This window comes from Panicum virgatum, chromosome 5N (genome assembly GCF_016808335.1).
Source record: "Panicum virgatum strain AP13 chromosome 5N, P.virgatum_v5, whole genome shotgun sequence".
Classification (NCBI taxonomy): Eukaryota; Viridiplantae; Streptophyta; class Magnoliopsida; order Poales; family Poaceae; genus Panicum; species Panicum virgatum.
Window position 1 is genome coordinate 41,707,104 of NC_053149.1, and position 21,643 is coordinate 41,728,746.

A 21,643-nucleotide genomic window follows, 5' to 3' on the forward strand; every position below is an offset into this window, starting at 1 on the left:
TGAACAGATAATTCAGCTTGTGTGGAAGTAAAAGGGGGGCGGGTGGCGGGGGCATCAATTTTCTGGTAAAAATACAAATAGGATTAACTGAGCAGGAAAGCAGTGCACATCAATTTTCATCTTAGTTACTACTACATCTATAGTAGTTAAGTTATTCTGTTTGGCATGTGCCACGGTATGCTGCCCTCTACTACCTTACTCCTTCAGGTCGTGTCTCACGGCATGCAAGTATACTATTTTTCACTTACATATATGTATTTTTGGTTTGAATGAGTCAATCTGACAGTGCCATCTCTGTTGAAAACACTTTCCTTCCATGTGCTTTATTCTTTGGTATATGCAGAACATGACTAAAGATTATATGTTCTGAAAACCTAGATCTAGGACTATTTTACATTGATCTTTCAGAAAAGTTCAACTTGAGTAACAGTAAGTTGGTGTGTTGTGTCTCTAACTCTGTATAAACACAGTAAAACCAAATATTTCTGGATGACTAAATGCTACAGCATATACTGATTCAGTTTACTGAAACTCAAACTGAAACTGATTCTGAAATTCAAACTCAAACTAAATACAGCTTCACCCAAACTGATTCAGAAACTCAAACTAAATATAGCTTCACCCAACCTGAAACTGATTCAGTTTACTGAAACTCAAACTGATTCAGAAACACAACTATATATTTCGGAAAATATGCAATCAGTTCACTTGAACAAATATCCAGGAACTATAAGCAGTTTTTCTGATTCATTTGGATAAATTGCAAAAATAAATTAGTGCGACGTCTACAGAGGCCACAACCAGGATGGCTCCTGCTGGTGAGGTCGAATGACTTGCTCATATTCTCCAGGTGCTCGTGATCCTGAAACATACAAGAGATTGTCATAAGAAATGAAGGACGAGCAAACTAATGATGTGGTATAGATGCTGCACAATAGTAAAATCTTATTACCAAGAATTATATGAAAAATGATTCATCCGGTCCTTCAACATTAGAACTCACAGGTGCAACATATCCATCATCAATGTAGTTGTCGGAGGTGTCGTCTTCTTCATCATCCGCCAAGTCCATAGCTATTGGTTCAGGTACAGAATCAGCAAGTGCCTTTTTAATAACAGATGCATCACCAGTAACCCCTTCAATCCCCGACCTACTCCAATTTGTCAACTCTTCATATCGACATAAATCTATCATGTCTTCCACTCCGACATCTAAGGAGTCAACATCGATTTCTCCCTCATTATCTGTATGAACTAGGTCTGGCATGGCAAACAAATTTCTAGGCTTCATTCTTATAACAGTAAGGGTCCGTTTGGATGTCGACATTGGAAGGCTTGGTATTGAATTGGATCCAATACCAAAACAGCCTAGGCATTGAGATAGATTCAATACCAAATCTATCGTTTGGATGTAGATGGAATTGCTAGATTGAATTCAACTAGAGTCAAATACCAATTCTTGTTTGGATGTGCATACCGTAGATTTGGGATCGACCTGTCTTCCGTCTCCTCTCCACTGCTCGGTCGGAGCAGAGTGGCGGCAGAGGGCACGGCACGGTGGAACGACACGGAGGAGGAGGGCAGCAGCATGGAGGAGTAGGAGGGGAGCGGTCCGGTGGCTTCGGGGCGCGGCGGAGGGAGCAGTGCGGCGGCGTGGTGGCTTCAGGGCGCGAGGAATGGAGCGGGCGCGGGGGAGCCGAGCAGCGCCGGAGGGAGCGGCGCCGGGGAGCAGAGCCACGGCGGAGGGAGGGGCGCGGGGGCTGAGGGGTGCAACGGAGCAAGCGGCGGGGGGAGAGTAGAGCAGCGGAGCCGCAGAGCGGCGGAGGGGGCAGAGCCGGCGGCCGGATCTTGTGCGTAGGCCTCGCCGGCGGCCGGACCTTGAGCTCGAGGATGGGGTTCTTTTTATTTTCGACGAGACGAACGAGGACCGGTCGAATGCCTCACGATACCGAGGGGGGAGGCTCTGAATCGGGAGGAGGCGCGCGCAAGCGAGTCGAATGCCGCGCGGTATTCACTAGTGATTCCGTTTCCAAATTCGTTTGACATCCAAACGGTTGGTGGCAGCCAATTCCAATTCCGAATTCCACCCTCTAATGCCAATATCCAAACGCAGCCTAAGCAAATCTGGTTTCTTGGCACCATTCACATAAAACACCTGCTCAGCTTGCGTGCCCAAAATGTAAGGATCATTTACATACCGCAATCGAGTTGGATCAATGTCGATAATCCCGTACTGGTCCCTTTTAAACCCTCTACCTTTGCTCTTACTAGTAGTAGGTACGTCGTACCAGTCACATTCAAATAGGATGACTTCCTTCCCTGTCGGAAAATCAAGTGCATAATTTTTTTAACAACACCATACCAGTAGACATTGCCATCACTACCGTCACCTTTGACTACAACACCACTATTTTGCGTACTCAGATTCTTCTCTATTTGAGCTGTTCGGAACAGAAAACCATTTATGAAGCATCTATTGAAAACACGTGCACGATCGTCTGGTCCTTGAGAAATTGCATGTATCTCCTCACTTGTTTTTCCTTCTGCATATAGTTTGTTGATCTGCAAGCAGTAACAAAAATACTTTTATGCATCAACTAGCTAGTACACATGTGCAATGCAAATGAGATGAACTGTAATTAATTTTTGATCACCGTACACTCGAACCAGCCTACAAACTGATCCTTGTGACGCTGCTCAACATTTTTGGCTGACTATTTCCTAAGTATACCCAAATGCTCACTACAGGTAAAACAGCAAAACAGCAGAGGGTACCAATGCAATCAGTTAATAGAAAATCATATTTATACATAATGCAAAGACCTGTAACTTAAAATTACAACTTACTTGACCCAGGGAATAGTTTTGTCACAATTTGTTAATATCCAATACCTCATACGCTGCATATATACCTTAGGAATGGTCTCCAGGGTAAATCCTTTCTTACTATAGTCGATGTTGCCAAATATGCTTAGACCACATGGTGGTTCATTTACAGCAGCACTTTCATGTCTCTCTGGATGGTTAATCTTGGTGTCAACGTCTTCCAAGAAGTGAGAGCAAAATGTCATGCACTCCTCTGAGATATATCCCTCGGCTATTGAACCTTCAGGGTACGCTTTGTTCCGCACATAGCCTTTAAGCGTACGCAGATACCTTTCAATTGGGTACATCCATCTATAACATACAGGTCCTCCTAGTTTAGCCTCTTTAGCAAGATGAACCGGCAAATGCATCATGATGTCAAAGAAAGCTGGTGGAAAGACCATTTCAAGATGACAAAGAGTTTCTCTAATCGAAACCGTCAATTTGTCTAACTCTTCAATGCTCAACTCCTTTGAACAGATTGCATTGAAGAACCTACTAAGCTCAATCAGTGGGATAACAACCTCTTGTGGCAAAATGTTACGTACTGCAATGGGTAATAGTTTCTGGAATATAACATGACAGTCATGAGTTTTCAGTCCAGAAATCTTACACCTGGTCACGTCCACGCATCTCTTGATATTAGAGGCATAGCCATCTGGCATCTTCACACCTTGAAGAAATTGGCATAAATGTCTTGTCATCTGAATCCAAAGAGTACAATGCAGGAGGCAAAGTGTATTTGTCATTCTTGACCAAAGGATGTTGATCCTTTCTCATGCCCAATTCTTCCATGTCAAGCCGAGCCTTTTCACTGTCCTTTGATTTACCAGCCATGGCAAGCAAAGTTCCTAGTACACTCTCACAAATATTTTTTTCAATGTGCATCACATCCAAATTATGCCTTACAAGCAAAAATTTCCAGTAAGGTAGTTCAAAGAAAATACTTTTCTTCCTCCAGTTGTGCCATCTGGTTTCTTCCTCACGTTGCTTCCTCTTTTTCGAAACTTTCCCAAATGTCACTTGCTCAAAGCTTTCATATTGCAGCAGCACCTGTTCACCCGTCAACTGGACTGGAGCCTCTCTGGTTTCGACTCTGTTGTTGAAGCTAATCTTGTTGCGGCGCCACTTGTGGCCCTTTGGCAAAAAGCGGCGATGACCCATGTAGCAGTGCTTTGACCCAAATTTCAACCATAAATAATCAGTATCCTTATTGCAGTATGGACATGCGAACTTGCCTTTTGTGCTCCAACCAGATAGCATGCCATATGCAGGAAAATCATTAATTGTCCAAAGCAGCACTGCACGGAGAGTGAAATTCTTCTTGACCTTTGCATCCCACATCTCAACACCTCTTAACCAAAGATCTTTTAGCTCATCAATTAGGGGCTGCAAATATACATCTATGTTATTGTCCGGAGATTTTGGCCCTGGTATCAACATTGACATCATCCAGAACGGTTGTTTCAAGCACAACCAAGGAGGCAAATTGTAGGGTATTAGGATCACAGGCCATGTAGTGTATGTCACATTCAGCATCCCAAATGGATTAAAGCCATCAGATGCAAGACCCAGCCTTACATTACGTGGATCCAAAGCAAAATCCTCAAACTTTTCATCCACGTGCTTCCATGCCATTGAGTTAGCAGCGTGTCGCATTTTTCCATCTTGGACCAGTCCATCCTTATGCCAACGCATATATTCAGATGTGCTAGCACTCATGTATAACCTTTGCAGACGAGGAGTCACTGGAAAATACCTCAAGATTTTCTATGGAACACGCCTCTTTAGTTCAGCATCACTACTCGACGCCTCCATTTCAACTGAATTAGCTGCTTTCCATCTAGACTCACCACATGTTGTAAATTTATCCATGTCAGCGTATTCCTTCCGAAATAAAACACAATCATTGATGCATGCATGTATCTTCTGGTAGTCCAGGCCAAGATCACGGACTACCTTTTGCACCTTCTCTAAAGTGTCTGGAACACAGTGACCTTTAGGGAGCAGTAGCGAGAACAGATGGATAATAGCCTCTAATGCGCTGTTACTAAGACCAAACATGCACTTAATCTGAAAAAGTCTGACAATGAAAGATACCTTAGTAGCCTCCTTGCAACCTGGATAAAGTTCCCTCTTCGCCTCTGTTAATAATTTAAAGAATTTTTTAGCACTTTGGTTTGGCTCTTCTGTTTCATTACCTATGATCTCTCCATGTATTGCACCACGGATTAGTGAGTTAACCATTTCCTTTATAGAGTCACGGTCACCTGTTGCATCTTCATTGCCAACCCCTTCACTGATGCCATCAAATGAATCTTTTTCTTCTCCTTCCCCTTGGATAAAACTTTCAGAAAACCCTCTATGAACCAAATGGGATCGGACTTCATCAATTGTTCTGTAGGACATTGTACAACATCTCGTACATGGGCAGGGTGCCGTTTCTCCTTTAGATGTGCCAGCAAATGTATGGTCTATAAATTTCATGAATCCTTTTTGCCAGTCTTCTGCTTGTTGTGGCAAGCGCATCCAAGACCTATCATTGCCGAAAGACATGATCCCCAACCTCTTCAATTAAAAGCACACACTAATTAAAGTGATCAATGGCCTGCATATACAACAATGGAAAAGGCACATAATTTAACTAATTAATCTGTCTAACAAATGTATGTGTACTAAATCTCAGTTCTATTGAAAAAAATTATTTAACACAATGCACGCAAATTTTGTTAAAATTAGTAGCATAATTATTTTACTTCCTAAACTATACTCACCGGCCCCAAGACGAACGACTGTCCTTTGGCTTCCTCCTCTTGCTACCGTGCAAGGTGTTAAATTAAATTAAAACTACAAATGATATAAAAACACAGTTATATGCACGGTCTCCTATATATATGCAACATCCAATCATAATGTAGGCAGAAGTTTCAACTAATCTCACCTGCACATGCCACCCCTGCTCTCTACTGCTGCTGGGAAGATCACACGCTCAACAATAGATGGGACAAATTTCCTTTTTTTTTCATGCAAAGTGCCTAGAATTAGAAATCAAAGGTCAATTCTTGATCGAGAATAAGCCCAAATCCCTGATAAGTCTTACTGCTATCACAATTGCACAAATACTTGGTACAAATCATAAGCCATGAGACATTACGACAATGCAAATAAAATTTTGGAGCCCTCGATACTCACTGGCCGTCCGTGCCTTGTCCGCCGGCCGGCAGGCAGCCGGATGACGACAAGTCCGACCTTCAAAAGCTGAAGGGGCAAGCAGCGGCGCCCGTCTCCCACCGGCTGCCAGGCCGTTCGGCAATGGATGCCGCGGCCTGCCGCTTGCTGGCCGCCTGTCACGTCGCCGAGACCTAGCTCGATCACGATCGAGCCTCCCTCAGGGAACATCGTGAGTAAATTTTCCACGTCAATCAAAGTCTGGTCCGATCCACTTGAAAAAAAAGTCTGGTCCGATCCTTCTTTTCCTATTTCCTTGAGCCCACGGTCCACGCAAATTTGGCCCAACTAAATATAGGTTGTTGCCATATATTGATCTATTGCAACAAATCAAACTAGCATATAACCACAGATATAATCGGTGGCAAAAGTAGCATCTTCATGCAACCACTTAGTTTTCTGTTGCAATATATACAAATTTATTGCAACGCAACAAATTCGTTGCAATGTCCTTTACTACTCGCAACAACTTAGAATTTTGTGGCAATAACCCTTACATCTTGCAACGAAAAATAAAGTTATAACAACGAAGAACAAATGTGGCAATAATTTTAGCAATTCACAACCATATTTCAATTGGTTGCAATAGCAACAATTTTTTGCAACGGCAATACTAAATGGTTGCAAAACCACATATCTAATGCAACTTATTTTGTATTGTTGCCATGGACTCCGTGGCATTAGCCCCAAAATCTAGTAGTGCTTCCGGTGCAACCAAGGCTGGCGAGGTAATCAAAAAGTTTGATTTCCTTGCTCTCTAGCCCTTGACTGAGGCGCAGCGTGAGAACAGAATACTGGATATGGTGCATCAAGCAGTTGGGCAGGCTTTTGTCAGTCACGCGCTCATTAGGACCAATTTTGTTCATAATGATGTGGTCAAGACACTCCATGAAGGGGGATTACAAGGATACATGGGGCCGGCCTGCCAGCAGGCTAGCCAGATGTTTTTTTGCCCCTACCAGATCGGTTACAGTAGTGCCTCCAATTGTTCCCCAGAGTCAGGCAGAAGGGAGCATCGGAGTTTCACAGCCGATCGGTTCAACAGTGCCGCCTCAGTTCAGCCCAATGTTTACAAACTCTACACCAATGACCACATCTGCAAGGGGGGTTTCATGCCAGGATATCCTGTGGGATGGGACCCTACTACTGGATTTGGTATGCCTCCAGAGTTCTTCATCCCATCTACAGTGGGGCAAGCAAGCTCGTCGGCTTCACAGCCGGCGACCCAGCAAACAAGTGCATCGGCTTTGCAGCCGATTCAACAGCCAGAAGTCGCATCGGCTTCATAGTCGATGATGCAGAATGTGTCAGCATCTCTGCCAACAGGCCTAAGAAACACGTTGGCTTTTGGGCCGACACCTCATCAGCAAAATTTGGCGATGCTGATACAACCAATGACTCTTACAGAGATCCTCGTCTCAAGGCTACCTCACCGTGGCGGAGTCAACTGGGTGTTCTATGGCCCAACAGCTGGTTCTATCCGTCATGTGAACGTGCCATATCTATATAATATGGCGCAACAACAAGTTAACCAAGGGTCGCAGCAGGCAGGCACCACCAATGAGATGGTTCTATATCAGCAACCATCTAATCAGATCACTCTGCATGCTACACAGATGGCACCAGCTACTCAGCCGATGGCCCCTAACAGTCCACAACCAGCATCAGTTGTCTTGCCGATGGTTCCATCACCAACCCAGCCAGTGCTAGCAGTTGGTCAACAGGTTGACTGGACATCCAAGATTGCCGAAGTGATCAGAGATCAGTTTGGATTAAGGCCAAAACAACAGACGCTCATGTACAAGACGCCATATCCATCTGCATATGATTAGATTCCACTTCCCCATAAGTACAAGCTGCCAGATTTCTCCAAGTTTTCTGGGCAAGGGTAAGTCTCCACAGTAGAGCACGCCAACCGATTCATCATGCAGTGTGGAGAAGGAGTAAATAACGACGTGTTGAAAGTGCGTCTATTTTCTATGTCCCTGTTAGGATAAGCCTTTACGTGGTTTACCACACTCCCAACCAATTCTATACTCTATTGGGCCGACCTGGAGAAACAATTTCACCAGTTCTTCTACTCTGGCGTGTGTGAGATGAAGCTGACCGATTTGACCAGCCTTAGGCAGAGGAATGATGAATCGGTTGCCGCCTTCATCCAGAGGTTCAGGGATGTCAAGAACCGGTGCTATAGTCTGGTTCTGTCTGATCAACAGATGGCAAAAGTCGCTTTCCAAGGGGGCTCTTGCCACACATCAAGGAGAAGTACACTTCTCAAGCGTTCGACAGCATCAGTCAGATGGCACATAGGATGATAGGGGAGATCAGATCCTATGAGCAGAAAAGGAGTAACTTTCAGAAGAAAGTTAATTTTGCTGATTGCTCAGACTCTTCTAATTCTGACGATGACCAGATGGTGGGATCAGCTGAATGTCCGTTTGGCAACAAGGAACTTGAGAAATTCGGGTTTGACATCACCAAAGCTGACAAGATCTTTGATCTGTTGTTATTAGAGGGACAAATTAAGTTGAAGCCGTATCACAAGATCCCTACAGATCAAGAATTGAAGAACATAAAGTACTGCAAGTGGCACAATGCAACGTCTCATGACACAAATGAGTGCAAAGTGTTCCGTCAGCAAATACAATCAGTTATCGAGCAGGGCAGGCTCAAGTTTGAGGCACCCAAGAAGCCGATGAAGATAGATGGGCCCCGTTTCCTACTAACATGGTAGATGTTGGGGGAAAGAAGAATGCATTACAAACAAAGGTGCTCACGTCGCAATCGGCCAAAGAATCCGGAGCTGTTGATCCTAAAGCTCAGGTTTCGGCCGATGAGGTCAAAGGCAAGAAGCCGCAGGAAGAAGATGAAGGTTCTGCTGCACCAAAGAAGAAGGTCACATTCCAGATGCTGCTGAATAAGTTCCAGCATGACCAAGAAAGGCAACAATATAGAGAGGAAGCTGCACGGCGCAACGAGAGGCATTAGAGGTGTCCTTTCTTTGTGTACTATTGGGAGGAAAGGTTGACTCTGCCGATAGTAGATAATTGTCCTGAGTGCAACGGTTTCTATCTTGATGACCGATCATACAAGAAGCCACATGTCGACCAGAGGCCTCGAGGGCCGATCATCAGAGAGAGAGGCGATAAAACACAAACTCCTGTGCATGATCGGCTGGGGGCAGGACCATGCTACGTGATCTTGCGGGAGGAAGGATACCTGTAGACGAACGGTTGGAACAGATGGCCAATGACAGAGTTCAAGATGATCAACTGATGTGCAGAGATCCAGAAAGAGAGCCAGTTCATGATAATATTGATCGACCTCAGTGGTGTCCAGCAGGTTTGACCAGATCGCAGAAGAGACGTGTTCAAAGGCTCCGTCAGACAGAGTTGCTGGAAGAAGAGGGTCGATGAATGAAGGGGGTCCCTGCCCGCCTTTATATAGGCCGGGGGAGCAGGGTAACATGGAAATTCTAGGTCGGTCCAACATCTAGAGTCTATCCTGAGTACGTCTGGGGTGGTTTCTGTTGGGGAGAAGACTCCGCCAAGCAGTAGATAAAGAAGGCACAACTCAAGAGAGTGAAAATGCTCATAATGAGAGAGAGAGGTCCCCCTTGACCCCTAGGGTCATCTATATATAGGAGGGAAGGGAGGTGGTAATTTTCTCCCGGCCCCCTAGCAAATACACAATTTACAATTAGGTCCTTGGGCCGCCGCATGAGGCCCAATAATCTCATGGACTGGGCTATTCCCCCAACAGTAGCCCCTCAGCTACTTTGTTTTGATCGGCATAGTAGTTGAATACATAGGAAGTGGCCTAGCTCTATCTATGACCTCGGCCACGAGGACTGTCCTCATGACTGCCCGCTCGTACGCCTCGCTAAAATCTCCATCCAAAAACCCAGTGGAACAAAACAGATGGAGAAAAGAGCATGCATGCCTAGCGGGCCCACATATACATGACGATATACTCCAGTTAGTGATTGCCTCCGGCCTTAACGATGATGAAGGTCTTCGGCGGTGATGAGGGTCTTCGGCGATGATGAAGGTCTTCGGCGATGACGAAGGCAGAATCTTTGTTGCCTAACTTCATCGCACAGACCTCGGATCCTTGGTTCTTGGGCGCCCGCACCCTTGGCATCGGTTGAGGCTCGTCGTCTCCTTGGATCTCACTTCGTCGTAGCTGATGTAGTCCAAGTAGGGGATGCAATGTCTTCGGCTCCCCGCCTTCGAGTGTCGGACAAGACTTGATGCGCAAAGTGATGCTAGTCCGCCCTGTCCCCAGCCCGTCTTGGCTGGAGTTCGTAGCGGAGGGAGCGAAGATTCTTCAGGAGGTGTAGCCGAAACAGCCGATGTCGTGGATGAGTCGAAGTAGAAGGTGAGCCCCTCAGGTCGAACATTATCGACGAGGGTGAAGGCCGAAGCCGAAGTCGTTGTTGACGTTCACTAACGCCCCCGATTTGTATACCGCAAGCGCACGGTTCGTGGTAGCTTTTCCCTTAGAGTATTCCCCCAAGGTTTATCAATCCATGGATCGACAATGAACTTACTAGGGTTTTCTATCTAATCTAATGGATCTATCCTAACATGAAGCATTAATTGCATATAAAAGGTGAACCTTTGATAAATATGAGTGATGTACGAAGGTTGATCTCATCCATGAACATCGGTAAGGATAAAGCATGACCGAAGGCATGACTAAACCTATCACACGCATTCTAGTTGTAGTTCTAGCTAAACGAGTAAGATCAACATGCATCTCATCCAAAGCCTCTTTAAATCAAAACCTCCAATCCGATCCCTCGATACCCAACCTACTTAGTGGCAACGGCCTGTCACGACGCCACCCCTTTCAACGGGATACCCTGAAGCAAGTCGAACCCCCTTTGGGTAGATCCGGTATGAACTCCTAGCCACCATAGCAACAAGAACACCCCATGCAATCTATCTCGAGAATAGATCTAGGAATAAGCGCACCCAAAGCGCAAAGCAAGATCGAGATTTGCAATTATTTGTAAACATATGCAACATAATCACATCCTCAATTAATTTTCATCAACAAGACATGGTGTAATTAAATGCATCATGTGTTTCTTGCATAGCGCGGAGCTCATTATTAGGCAAAGGTTCTTTAAGCATGAAATCAACCTTCTCAAAAAACTCTAGCCTATCATCATGAAAAGAACAAGGCATAGAATTTAAACTTTCATTCCGACTATCGGTTCGAGCATGAGATTTTTAAAGATTATCAACAAAATCAATAGAAGCTTGAGAATTCACTGTATACCTTAGCCTCGGAGCTTTTTCATACTCATTGGAGTCGTGGTGCTTTGTGCGAGATGTCATCTTGATGCACTCTTCGTGGTCCGTCGTGATTTGCTTCTCACGTCTCCATGTGTTGAATGTTGCGCTCTTGTAATCCGTCGTGGTTTGTTTGCAACATCTTCATTTGTGTAAGGTTGACCGCTTGTGCCTTCATTTGCCAATGTCATTGGGGTTCTTCCTCTGCTCCAAGCTTCTGAATTTTATCATGTACGCTTGATGAAAACATCGCCCAAGCTACTCTTCATTGTTGTCATCGTCATCTTTTCTATCTTGTTCTCATCGCATTGCTCCTGCCTCTTCTTCGTAGAATCTCTCCTGTACACTCAACAGAACATATACCAAAATATAGATCTATTGAAAAGTTTATGAAATTACCTTTCCAATGAGTGGTCACTCGCTTTAAACGGAGTCCAAACGAGAGAGTTATGACCATTTTACTTTAGCGCTGCGTGCTGTCCAGAAAATTTCAGAGTGCACGACTTTTGATGTTTTGGCCATAACTTCTTGTGGGAAACTTCGATTGACTTCATTCTTGATTTGTTGGAATTGGAACTTCGTGGAGCTTTTGAATACCCAAAAATATACTGCAATTTTCTTCTGAGGTCGAGCAGAATATTGATGAGAATAGTATCTTCTTGTGAATTCATCCGAAGATGTCAATGATCTCAATCATGTGGTCTTTGGAGCATCTTGTCGTGCGTCCTTGGCATCAAGGTCATCACCATTGATTTACCAGCAAATAGCATGGCTTCAATGATGTGTCTTCTCCATGATTCTTGCTTTACCCAAGGTATCGGGATTAGTGGAGGCTCCCGTGCTTTGTGTTGATGATCTGAGCGGTTTTCTTCCTTGATAGCATCACTCGACTAGAAGTATATCGAGCATCCCACTGGAGAAGATAGGTGGTGTCATGATTCTTCTAATCTTGTTGCCTCCAGCTTTGGTCAACTTCAAATCATCATCTTTTGTGCACTCGCCCTTCCAATCATCCTTTGACATCGTCATCACTTTCTCCGTTGTTTGCTGCTGCACCTTTCTTCATTGAATTGCTCCTTTGTCCAGTGCAGAACATGTACCAAACTCCAAGCTCATTGTGAGGTGTATCAAATCATGTTTCCAACAAGTGGTCATTTACCCAAATTGGATCTCGGATGAAAAAGTTATGCTTGTTTTATTCCGGCGCTACGCTTCGTCCCGAGAGATTTCAGAACGCGCAGCGTTGAAAGATCTTTCCATAACTCTTCACACCGATCTCCAAAATTAATGATTTTTGATGCATTGGAAAGAAGACTTGACGGAACTTCATAATAATCTATTATTTCCTCATGGCACATATCTGATCTTGGACGAAAAACTCATCACAACAGCGACACTTCATAGATGATGATGATCCAATCGCACGATTTTCTTTTCGGACATGCTTCATACCTATTGCTTGAGCAAACAAATCTTCCAAAAAATATTAGTCTTTAAAATCAATTGACACGGCGGCGTACCTTATTTATCGTCTTTTGCTTTAGGGAGTGGGGACTCGATAGCGGATGCTGGGCCACTAACAAAAGTTAGCACCTACCACTAAAGAGCGAAACTTGATGTTATTCACATCTTGTCGAAGTGGATCTAGGGTTTTCGATGTTGATGTCGAGAACTCCTCGATCATCTTGTCGTCGATTGTCGAAGTTTGTTGGAGCGGGTTGTGGACTTCTCGAAGCCCAAGTTTGGTGTCTAGCTTTTTCCACCTGCTTTCAAGGACACGAACAAGAAAACAAGGGTATATGCAATAATAAAATTTAGGGTTAGCCCAAAAAATTAGATAGATCGCCCTAGGGTTCGAGTTGCTGATCCCCGGCAATGGCACCAGAAAAGCTTGTTGATGTTCACTAACGCCCCCGATTTGTATACCGCAAGCGCACGGTTCGTGGTAGCTTTTTCCTTAGAGTAGTCCCCCAAGGTTTATCAATCCGTGGATTGACAATGAACTTACTAGGGTTTTCTATCTAATCTAATGGATCTATCCTAACATAAAGCATTAATTGCATATAAAAGGTGAACCTTTGATAAATATGAGTGATGTACGAAGGTTGATCTCATCCATGAACATCGGTAAGGATAAAGCATGACCGAAGGTATGACTAAACCTATCACACGCATTCTAGTTGTAGTTCTAGCTAAACGAGTAAGATCAACATGCATCTCATCCAAAGCCTCTTTAAATCAAAACCTCCAATCCGATCCCTCGATACCCAACCTACTTAGTGGCAACGGCCTGTCACGACGCCACCCCTTTCAATGGAATACCCTGAAGCAAGTCGAACCTCCTTTGGGTAGATCCGGTATGAACTCCTAGCCACCATAGCTACAAGAACACCCCATGCAATCTATCTCGAGAATAGATCTAGGAATAAGTGCACCCAAAGCAAGAACGAAATCGAAAGAGGAGAGACATGATCGCTAAATAGATCGGATGACATGAAGACATTACTCACATAATAGATTCGTTTGGATCGCCACCACCGCGTATACACCATTGACGACTCCAACTAGCTCATGAACTCCACCATGACACAACCACGCAGGGAGGCCATGGCGGCTAGGGATGGCCTAAGCCATCTCCTAGACAACTTCGAAGACTTGCGGCGGCCGTCGTCTCCCTCCGGTCTTGGCCCTAGGTTTTCGTCGAGTTCTGGTTGGATGGATGCCTCGAGTTGAATAAGGTGCGAGCTATTTATAAGCCGAGGAAGCCACCGGTCGAAGGGGAAGGCAAACCGCCTCAGAAAAGGGCTGGGCCGGCCGGCCCCATGGGCCTAGGCCGGCCGGCCTACCCCTTTTCGGGCTCGCCTCGGTCTCATTTTTGGCATGTAGACTCCTCGCATCTTCTAGAGTTTCTGTCCTTCACGATTGCACCCCTTTGGACGTTGTTATCTTGGAGATATCTTCGAGGAAAGGATAGGATAGGGAATCCTTCCTTAAATCTTTATTTGCTTTGCTTAATCCCGAAGTATCTTGATCTCATCTTCGTGGGCTTGGTCCTTTTGGCTCTCTTGGAGGATGGATGTGCATGAATGTGCTTCGAATCAACATGGGCTTTGGTCCTTCCTTTGGGCTTTGGCCTTCGTCTTTCTCTGTGTTAGCGCTCGATCACAGGCCTCGTCATTTCATGCTCCAAAATAGGCCAAAAACCTGCAAAAATGAAGTTCCTCCAAAATATATGTGCATATGTGAAAATGACCAATAATTAGGCCGGGGTTAGGACGGTTAGTGATTTTGATATTGAATTCATGCCATTATCAAGGATAAACAAGGGATAAAATGGGTACTTAAGGAGCGCCAACAGTCGTCATCACCGAAGTGGAGGGGGAGCCCCTCTAGTTGAGCTGTATCGACGAGGGCGAAGGTCGAAGTAGTCACCGCCGAAGTTGAGGGCGAGCCCCTCTAGTCGAGCTATATTGACGAGGGTGATGGTCGTAGTAGGCATCGCCAAAGTAGAAGACGAGCCCCTCGAGCCGAGCTGTGTCGCCGAGGGCGAAGGCCATAGCAATCGTCACCAAAGTAAAAGGCGAGCCCCTCGAGCCGAGTTGTGTCGGCGAGGGCGAAAGCCGTAGTAGTCGCCGCCGAAGCAGAAGGCGAGCCTCTCGAGCCGAGTTGTGTCAGCGAGGGCGAAAGCCGTAGTAGTCGCCGCCGAAGTAGCGGGCGAGCCCCTCAAGCCGAGCTGTGTCGGCGAGGGCGAAGGCCGTAGTAGTCGTCGCCGAAGTCGAAGGCGAGCCCCTCGAGCCGAGGTGTATCAGCGTGGGCGAAGGCCGTAGTAGTCGCCGCCGAAGTGGAGGGCAAGCCCCTCGAGCCAAGTTGTGTCGGCAAGGGTGAAGGCCGTAGTAATCGCCACCGAAGTGGAGGGCGAGCCCCTCGAGCAGAGCTATATCGACGAGGGTGATGGTCGTAGTAGGCATCACCAAAGTTGAAGACGAGCCCCTCGAGCCAAGCTATGTTGGCGAGGGCAAATGCCATAGCAGTCGTCACCGAAGTAGACGGCCAGCCCCTCGAGCCGAGTTGTGTCGGCGAGGGCGAAATCCGTAGTAGTCGCCGCCGAAGTGGAAGGAGAGCCCCTCGAGCCGAGTTGTGTCGGCGAGAGCGAAAGCCATAGTAGTCGCTGCCGAAGTAGAGGGTGAGCCCCTCGAACCGAGCTGTGTCGGTGAGGGCGAAGGCCGTAGTAGTCGTCGCCGAAGTCGAAGGCGAGCCCCTCGAGCCGAGGTGTGTCAACGAGGGCGAAGGCCGTAGTAGTCGCCGTCGAAGTAGAGGGTGAGCCCCTCGAGCCGAGTTGTGTCGGCGAGGGCGAAGGCCGTAGTAGTCGCCACTGAAGTGGAGGGCAATCCCTGTTGGCACTCCGCAAGCGCACATAGACCGATTGTAGCTTTCACCAGGTGAGTAAGCCTGGAATAACGAATCCAAGGAACGGTAAGCGTCAACTAGTGGTCTGGAGCGATTCAGCTGGACCCGTTGAAAAGCAGAGGTACGGGGGTAGAGGGCTTATCTCCAGATAGAATTCTAATTACTAAGATAACTTGAAAAGCTACTAACTTGATCCGTTTCGGCGGCCTAAGCGAAGGGCTCAGAAAGGGATGAGAAGGGGCCCAACATACTTTTGGCAATCCTACTGCTATGAAAGCACCCGAACGTGGTGGACTACTAGGAACGGACAAGGCTATCACCACTTGCCGCCTAGCACTGCGGTACCGTGGGGTGGAACACAACCCAAGGTAACTACCAAGCGTAAGCACCACTCCTAAACTATTGAATCACTGACTTCCGCTTCGCGCTAAGGCAAGAAGAAACCTCTAATGGACAGAACTTGCTGTCCACGCAGACAAGGGATCCCACAGATCAAAGAGAGTAACTAAGCAAGTAACTTAAGTAAAAAGTAAACTAGCGAGGAACTGAAGATAAGTGAGGAAATCTTACTTGATTATAAGATTCTACCGAGGTGGGTACAAGATGGGGTAAGGTCGAGAGAACTTGAGCCCGGCTTCCGCCAAAGCTCTCACCTCACACTCTCCCTATTCTACTAAGGATGAACTGAAATTGTGAGACACTCAAGCTCCCAAGGTGTGTGTTACAAGTGAGGTGAGGGGGTCTTATTTATAGCTGCCAAGGTCGGTGAAACGGTTAACTGATGCAAGCCTATGCTACCTCTTCCTTGGCTTCAACTCCACGCGAAAGGGTGTCGTCAGAGGCTGACAAGGGGGGCTGGCCGGCCTCCCCTCGGCCGGCCGGCCTGGGGGTGGTGCCACCTGTCCACCGACTTCGTGTGGATGGCTCTGATCACGCCAGGAGGTCGATGCTTCTAGCGGTTTGCACAACCGTCATTTTCTTGGGCCGGGCGACCTCCTTGGGGCTGGGCGGCCTACCTCTGGCGACCTCTCGGTCCTCCTTTGCACCGTCACGCTCCTTTCTGACCATGGATCAATCTTGGATAGGGTGTATGTTGAATACTTGACCATGGCCCAGGTTGGCTTCTTTTTTGGATATGGGTCCAAGCCTTCCGGGTCCAAGCGATATATTTCTAGATTTAGCCCATTCAAATGGTTTTGATTCTCCCTCTACGTGACTTTGATAACATCTCATGCCAAGGTTCCACTGAAAGTATGCCAGTAAGCCGGATTCGGGCCTTCCGGTCCAAATAACGTTCGTTTTGGGTCAAATTTGGATATGTTGTTCCTGAAGTCAAATAAACACCAAAACTTATGGAACTCATTAGTAATAATGGTTATGGCATGGTTAGGGCATATATTTCATGAAATCATATGGAGCGTTGGTGGCAAAAACCATCATTATCGACTGCCAACACACCCCCACAGCCAGACTTTGCTCGCCCCGAGCAATAAGGTCGAGAAAAGAGCAAAGACTGGTTTCATGAACTCAAACTATGCATAAGAGTTATTTCTTAGCTTTCTTTGCATACCTTGGATTCCAGGTGGCTAACATCTTCGCTTCTGTCTATTGACCCTCAGAACTCGTCACAAAAATCAATGCAAGTCTTTCTTCTTGGAGTTTGGAGGGTTTTCAGATTTTCGAAATAAGGCAAACTCTGGATGCTCATGGTGTATGATTCTCTCAAGGCTAAACCTCTCTCTTTCGTATGATAACAAAGGTATATGCTTATCTTTTTCCATTTATCTTGCAAGTTCAAACAAAATATCTCTAAGTAGCCATGCCATTCAAATACTTTGACCATGTGCATGTGTACACAGCGATACTTCTCCGTCATCTATACTTTTGCTCTTATCATCTTCCCCTCTTCTCTTCTTCTCTCTCTCTTTTTTTTGAACAAGGATTCATGAGTATGTTGACTCACTTCACTTGTTTTTCTTTTTGTTTCAGGGGGATGATGAGCCTTCATATTATTGATCATGACGAACAGTGATTGATGTCGTGTATGTGTATGGTCAGAGTAAGAAATGTGCATAGCACACTCGATCGGCAATAAGTTTGAATGAGCTCAAAATGTACAAGATAGCTATGTGGAATCATAGAAACTACTCTCATGTATGTATGTGGCATTGGTGGCGGTTGAGCAAAGGAGAGTTGCCATGATTTTTTTTTCAAAATAAATTCCTCCAACTCCTTGAATTAGAACAAGCATGACCTTGGTTCAAAGTATCATAGGAGTCAATAAGCAAAAGATCCGATGATCCTAACATAGTTAAGTTCCAAAGGCATGTAAATACTTGCATTAGAAATAAAACTGAGGCATGTGTTGATTGTCATGAAATGATTTCATCTTTCTCTAAGTTCTTGTTCAAATTTTAGTTTGTATTAAACCAGGCACAATTTGAACTGATCTTTTAGAGAAGTAAGCTATAGGAGTTGCAAACCTGTAGCACGAGAAAGATCTCGGCATTTCGCTGACAGTGGGGCCGGGCGGCCTAATCCTCCACCCTTTTGCAAACGGCCTGTTGCAATGTGTCCGTTGTGCTGCGTGTGTCACAATTCCGTTGGGTGTTGTAGCAGATCGCAGATTTGATATGCCGGTCGGCACAATTTTGACCTCCCGGTCTTTTCTGAAGCGAAAATGCCCTCAACTTTTTCTGGTTCTCTCCATTCATTGTGTATGCTGTAGATTCATGGGTACTTCGCAGAATGTGAGAACAGAGGTGTGGTTGGCACACAAGTGTGTCCCAACCACAAATATGACTTGGGGGAAATTTTATTTTATTCAAAATTTTCCACAAACAAACTAAGGTGCTGGAGAAGGAAAACAAAATGGAAGAAACAAAACAGCACCTACACCTAATCTATTTATTCTATCCTCCCTATCTAGATCTAGTCCCTTGGATCGTGGGCTCGGTAGAACTCCTCGTTCCCGGTAGCCTTTGCAAGGCGTTTGATCTTTGAACAAACGGCCTTGCGCAGCGTGTCCACCTTATCATCTAGATCCATCCGGTCGATCTCGAACTCCGCCACCCGCTCATCCATATTGTTGAGCCGGAGTTTAAGAGCAGCAAGCTGCTCACGGAGTGTGGCGATGTCGCTCTTCTCCTCCTCCTCGTCGTCGTTGTCCGTGTAGGCGTAGACCTCCGGAGGACTCCGGATCGGTGGTGGCGATCTGAACCGCTGCACCGATCCTGGGTTGGAGTCAATCGACTCCCTCTCCTCCCGATCCAACAGCGGGCACAGCTCCTTACCACGGCTGACCTTCCGTCCAACCACACGAATGCGTGGCAGACTCGGGCTGGCCGGATGTAACACCCTAATTCAAATTTTAGTATTTAATAATAAATTTAATTGGCCTTATTTAATTTTCTAGGATTTAAATTGCTTAGCCTTGCATTTAATTTAATTTTCTTTTAAGTAATTAAAAATTTATTTAAGTTAAACTTGTTTGTGCATTCATGCTGGAGCATAGTTTTATTTTTTGTTGAGTGCTTAGGATTTGAATTCAAATGAAATTTGAATTCAATTAGATTTGAGTTAGTTTGAGAAAAAGAAAGGAGAAAGAAAAACCAGAAAATAGAAACCCGAAACCAGTCCAACCCATGAAACCGGCTCAGCCCAACCCGTTTCCCCTTTCTCCCCGTTCGGCCCAGTAAGCAGCCCAGCCCGCGAACCACCTTCCCTTTTTCCTCTCAGCCCGGCATCCTGCTCGCCCTGGCCCAGTCTAGCGCCAACAGCCCAGCTCCCCTTCTCTGTTTCCTTCACCCCGCTTCCCCGGACCCACCTGCCAGCCCCCACCGCCGCGCGCCCCTCACCGTATCCCGCGCCCCCGCCTTCACCTCACTAACGTCGCGGCCCCACCTGGCAGCTCCATCTTCCCCGCCGTGACGCCCGCGGCTCTGCTCCTTCCCGCAGCGCCGCGACCTGCTGCCCATGGACCACCCCTTCCCTGCGCCAGCCCACACTCCTCTCCCGCTCGGCCCGTCACCGCGCCCCCCCCGCAGCCAGCAAGCCGCGCGCTTCCCCGACCTGGCTCACCGCGCGTGCATCCCCAGCCGGGCCCACAGTTCAGCCTTAGCCGCGCCCTCACGTGGACGCGCGCCCGCGCATGCCCTCTCCCCCAGCAACCCAGGGCCCGCTTGCCAGCCTCGCAGCGAGCACGCTCGTCAGCGCCGAGCGGACACGCTCGCTCCAGTGCTCCCCAACCGGCCCACGCTCGCCCATCGGTCCACTCCGGCTCAGCCCGCGTTCGCGCCCGTGCGGCTGACTGGTGGGCCCCACTTGTCGGCGCCCCTCTCCCGCAAACCGCGTTCCCGCCTCAGCCGCTGCGCTCCCGGGCCCGCATGCCAGCGCCACTCCCGCTCGCTCGCCCGACCCCGCCCCTTTCCCTCACTAATAAGCCGACCCCACGGGTCAGCCCCGTCTTCCCCGCACCCTCCGCGGCGCAACGGCCGCGCCCGTCACGCCGAGTTTCCCGGCGAGCTTCCCCCCTCAAGCGCGCACGCCAAGACAAACCGCCGCCCTACAAATAGAAGCCCGAGCCTCCCCTCCTCCTCCCATCCACGCCCTTGCCACCTCGAACCCTAGCCGCCGCCTCCGCCTTGCTCCGCCGCGCAGACTCCCCGGCGCCGCCGCGGACAGGTCACGCCACGACCTCCCGGTCTCCACCGACTGCCGCAGGAATCTCGCCTCGACCCTAGGAGACTCCGCGAACCCACCCTTGGAGCCCAGACGACCAGAGGGATGCTCGGACCGCAGGCTCTGTTCCTCGCCGCCGCCGATCTTCGCCGCCAACCCCGCTGCGTCACGCCGCCGCCCATCCCGAGCCTCGGTAAGAATCCCCAACCCCTCTCTATCACTTCGGCACTAGCTTGGATGGGTCATAGCCCCTGGAACCGCCAGGGCACCGCACACCGGCGAGCAGCGCCGCGCAGAGTCGCCCCCGCCGCCGCGCATGGCGTCCCGCGCCCTAATCCCCTCCCCTGAGTGGCCAGGTGGACTACGCATGCCCCGGAGATGGTTCACGGCCAAGCCCTGGCCCAAACGGAGCTCTGTAGCTCCAGAAACCCCTTCGCCGGCGATCCTCCGCCGTGGACGCTGCACTCCGGCGACGTTCCGCCGCCGCCCCGCGCCCAAATCCTCCTGAGCCGTCAGATCCCGCTTGAACGCCCCTGATTAGATCGCAGAACCATCAATCTCTGGCCCTCAGATCTCGATCCAACGGATCAGATCTAAAGATACCCCTTCGCCCTGTACCTTTTGCTAAAGAGCCCCTGCACTTTAGTAGAATCAACCCGCACTCCAAGTCTGTTCAAAAGTATTTACGGTTCGGCCCAGAACTTTACACGAAGCCCCCTGGTTTTTCTAGAAATAGAACCCGCCGTCCTGACTTGTTCTTTTATGAGTTAGACCCTAGAGTTAACGGTTAATTACATTTAGGCCCTCGGTTTTTGCAGAAAACCCCCTGGAACCTTAGTTTTCTTACAGTTTAGTCCCTGAACCTTATTTTTAGCCTAGAATATGCGTTTTAGCTCTGTTTTAGGTGTTGTTTATATCCATGCGATCGTTGTAACGCGTAGAATAGTTTTAGACTAGTTTAGGGTGCTGTTTTTATGTATTGATGTACTGTTTCTTAGTGTTTTCTCTTGTTTGCATGTATGTATATGATTGTGGACTTGTTTTGGCGTTGCGATCGTGAGTAGACATTGAGCTACTGGAGAAGCATCAGTACCAGTACCAGGAGCCATCTTCTGTGCAGTTTGAGCAGCAGGAGAACTTTTGAGGAAGGCAAGTATAAC

The 21,643-nt window shown here is 47.5% G+C and overlaps 1 long non-coding RNA gene across 1 annotated transcript; it reads right to left on the reverse strand.

Annotated features, from left to right (window-relative positions):
* Positions 1 to 628: 628 nt before the first annotated feature.
* Positions 629 to 1,925, reverse strand: LOC120677024. Its single transcript, XR_005676089.1, has 3 exons — positions 1,478 to 1,925; positions 953 to 1,074; positions 629 to 862 (listed from the first exon to the last, which is right to left on the reverse strand). It is a non-coding gene; the product is annotated as an uncharacterized LOC120677024 (long non-coding RNA).
* Between the last annotated feature and the right edge of the window lie 19,718 nt (positions 1,926 to 21,643).